We start from the raw sequence: 3976 nt of genomic DNA, 5'->3' as shown, positions 1-3976 counted from the left end.
CACTCCTTGGAAACTCTATGTGGCAGTTTTACTCTGTCCTGTAGGGTCGCCATAAGTCAGAATCAACTCCATGGCAAAGGGTTTGCTTTTTTTTGGGGGGGTGGTTAGTCCAGCAAATCTCAAGCTGTACAGATGGTTTGAAGACCTACATAACCAAACCCGTTCACTGTTGAGTCAATTCAGAGTCATGGTGACCCTATAGGGAAGAATAGAACTGCCCCATGAGGTTTCCGAGGCCGTAATCTTTAGGGACGCAGACTGCCACATCTTTCTGTGGTGGAGCAGCTGGTGGGTTCAAACCACCAACCTTTTGATTAGCAGCTAAGTGCTGAACCACTGTGCCACCAGGGCTCCTTCCACAAGACCCTAGGGTCCATAAAACCCAAAACTTGAGTTTACGGGAGGGTGGATCTGATAGGTAGCCCACTGCATGACTAGAAAGAACCCTGGTTTCTCTTTGCTCTCTGCACTCACCTGCTTGGTGATCTCACTCTGGCTCTTGGATTCCAACAGTGTTTGGTGGTGACTCCCAGATTCAAGTCTCGAGAGCTCCTCACCCTCTCAGCACCTCAGTGTCTTCACCTGCAGCAAGGTGGGTGGGACTGAAGGATCTATCAGCTTAGATGTTCCTGAATTAGAATACTCAATATTTTATTTTAAAAAACAATTCTTCCCCAAATTGACCTATGGGTTCTACATAAACCCAAATGAAATTCCAAAAAGTTTTTTTTTGTGGAAGCGGATTTTCAAGTGTATATGGAAATGCAAAGGACCTAAATTAGCCAAAGCAATCTTTGCTGCTGCTGCCTCTGCTGTGGAGGGGTGGGGGAGTGAGTGGGCTGAGGGATGAGGGAAGGGCATGAGGGGAAGGGGAAAGGAGCTGCAGCTGAGCCTTTATGTCCCTCCAAGGTCCCTGCAGGAGGACCTATGTTACCAGCTACAGGTGCCGGAGTTGGTGATGGGGCAGGAAGCTCTGTTCGTCCTTGAGCTATGGAAATTCTCCCACCTCTTGAGTTTATGGATTCTCACTGACCCACTCTACATCGTCTAGTTCTGGATTGGGGACAAGATACACCAAAGTTGTCCTGTGGCCACAAATAACCAAAACCAAGCAATGAAGACAGAAACCCAGGACAGATTCCAACTCCTTGGAGACCCCAAGACCAACAACTGCACCTTGAGCATCAGAGACGCCAGGAAGAGTGACACAAAGACCTACTTTTTCTGAGTGGAGAGAGGATGGGGTGTGAAATACAAGTACTGAGATAAGAATCTGAATTTGCAGGTGACAGGCACAGCAGGGGCTCCAGGAGAGGATGCTGGGCTGAGAGGACTCCAGTATTTTGTAGCGACAAGACAATCCCTGCTCTGGGTCATGAAGCCAGGGTGATTGGAGGAGGTACAGGACCTGGGACCTGCTCTCAGGGTCACACTCTGTGCCCTCACACCCAGCCTCCTGGGGCTCAGACACCTCTCTCTCTCCTCATTAGACCTGACAGAGAAACCCGACATTCATATTCTGGAACCTCTGGAGTCTGGCTGCCCCATGAACCTGACCTGCAGCCTGCCAGGATCCTGTAAGGGGGGAGACCATTCACCTTCTCCTGTACGGCGGGTGCCCTTAACTTTCTGGACCCTCCAGTCCTAGGTGCTTACCCTCACTCCCAGGCCCCAGGACCACGGCACTTACCTCACCTATCTGGTGAACTGCCAAGGATCTCAGGTGACCATGGAGAGGACCATCCAGCTCTATGTCTTCTGTGAGTGTGGGTGGGATGCCTGGGGCCCTGAGAGCAATGGAGGCAAGAGGGGGTCATGCCATGTGATAGTTTTCCCAGAGGTGCTTGGGGGACATTCCCCAAACCCTGCCCCTTCGCATTTAGTTACTCTTTGGACAAAAGGCAAAAGTCCACCCTGCCCCTCACTACATCTTCCTTTCCAGATACCCCACATTCTGTGGCCACCACCATTTTCAAGAGAAACTCCACAGGTAGGAAAGACCCTCTCCTCTCTGGGGCTGCCATGGAGCCAGGTGTCAGCTCAGGACTCAGCTGTGTCTCAGAGCTCAAAAGAGGGGAGTGCTAAGCTTGGAGAGGAGCCCCTCTGTCAGCCCTCAGCCCCTGGGTGAAGTCTGACCCCACACATTCCCTCTCACAAGTCTCCCACTGATAGACCCAGTTTTACATTTGGCGGCTCAACTTACCTGAATTTCTGAGAGGACACGTGCCCTGCTTCATCTCTGGTCTGATCATCTTTTCCAGGGGCCTCAAATGTGCACACTCCCCATAGCTCAGCCCTGGGCTCTGTTTCTCTCTGCTTTTCTGGGTGACATCATCTATCCCATGGCTCCATCTTCCATCCCGTCCCTGTGCTTATTCCTTCACCATCTTACATACAGCCCTTTCCCTGAGCCCCAGATCTGCTTTGAGTCCTCTCTTGGGGATTCCACCTTAAAACCCCCTTTCCCCCAGACATCACACCAGCTCTACCCCATGAGTCACTGAGTTTTTCAAGCTCCACTCTCAATTCACTTCCCTCCTCTTCTTCCCTTGGGCCCCAGGCTCAGTTCAGCCTCTTCCCCAGATCATTGCCACAGCCTCCTCCCTGGCCTCCCTGCCTCCTTCCTGTCTAATGGCTCCAGCAGGGTCCTTCTACACCCAGAGCCTATTGTAGGTGAGTGAGAGAGATCTGTGGCCACCACTGAAAAGGAACTTGGGAACCTGAGCTGTTGGGGTGGGTGAGGCTGAAAGATCCTCTAGCCCTACCTCCCACACTATAGGTGTGGACACTGAGCCTCTGAGAGGGAGAGGGGCTTTTCAGCCCTGAATCTGAAGTCATCACCACACAAACGTTGTTAAAATCCAAGAGCCAGAGTGGGGTCACCAAGGAGTGAGTGCAGAGAGCAGAGAGAACTGAAGGCCCTTTGTGATAATTTGGTGAGCCATGTGTCAGACCCACCCTCTTGCAAACTCGAGTTTTGGTTTTCTTGGACCCTAGGATCTTGTGGTACAGAGATGAAGCACAGGCCCACCCAAGATGGGAGATCTTATGGGCTTATGGAAATTCTTCTCCTGCTGTAATAAATGACCTGTAAAAATGGTATGGGAGGGCATGTCTGGCCTCCTCTGACTTCATAAGGGGGAAGGAGAATCAAGATCAACAGCCCAAGACTGATTCCTATGAGGTGGGGGTCAGACATGCCTCCTCTCTCCACCATCTTTACCAGTTCTGACGCCAAATGTCCCTGCCATGGCACTCTTCTTCTCTGCTGGGTTCAGTAATTCATTGCAATGGCCACACAGAACTCACATGTAATACTCATGATTATGGGGTTCATTAGGGAAGTAACAGTTACAATTCATGTTTAGGAACACTCAGGATACAGTGCTTCCATCAAGACAGCCTCTTCAGCTGTGCTCACACGCATGCTTCTCTCAGGCCTCTGCCCCGCTTGGGCAAGTGTTACAAAGCTCTTTTAGCTCTGCTGATAGGTGCCCAGAGGCACTCTACTCCTCCAGCAAGCCTCCTGCCCAAAGGCATTCAGCTTTCTCACTGCATCGGCTGGGAATCCCACCTTGCCATCTTCTGCAGTCATTTCTCTGCCCCTGCTTCTTGAGTTTTCTGTCTCTCTGTCTTCTCGTTCCAGGAGCTTCTCAGTGCAGGCATCCCGGGTCCAAAGGGCATGCTCTCTGCTCCTGGCTGTTCTTTGTTGCTGTTGGTGGGATTCTCTCTCTGCTCTGGAATTGGCTCTCTTTTAAACCTAGCAGGATGGTGAAACTGACCAATCCTCTTGGTAGGCTACAATTATCTTATTTGTACAGTCCCACCCAATCACTTGGGTGGGAGTTACAAGACCATGGCAAGAAAGGCCACACAAAAGCAATTCTCAATGCATGACCACAAACTGAGTTAACATGTCTGGTAACATAGAGAGTCAGGGAAAACTAGGGAAACCCTCAATAAGCTGGATAGACCC

General features: G+C 50.9%; 1 pseudogene; it reads left to right on the top strand.

Annotated features, from left to right (window-relative positions):
- Positions 1-859: 859 nt before the first annotated feature.
- Positions 860-2673, top strand: LOC105756565 (sialic acid-binding Ig-like lectin 14; annotated as a pseudogene).
- Positions 2674-3976: the final 1303 nt, after the last annotated feature.

Source organism: Trichechus manatus, unplaced genomic scaffold (genome assembly GCF_000243295.1).
Source record: "Trichechus manatus latirostris isolate Lorelei unplaced genomic scaffold, TriManLat1.0 scaffold00087, whole genome shotgun sequence".
Taxonomy (NCBI): Eukaryota; Metazoa; Chordata; class Mammalia; order Sirenia; family Trichechidae; genus Trichechus; species Trichechus manatus.
The sequence above is the reverse complement of the archived record's forward strand: the minus strand, read 5'-3'. Positions and strand labels throughout refer to the sequence as shown.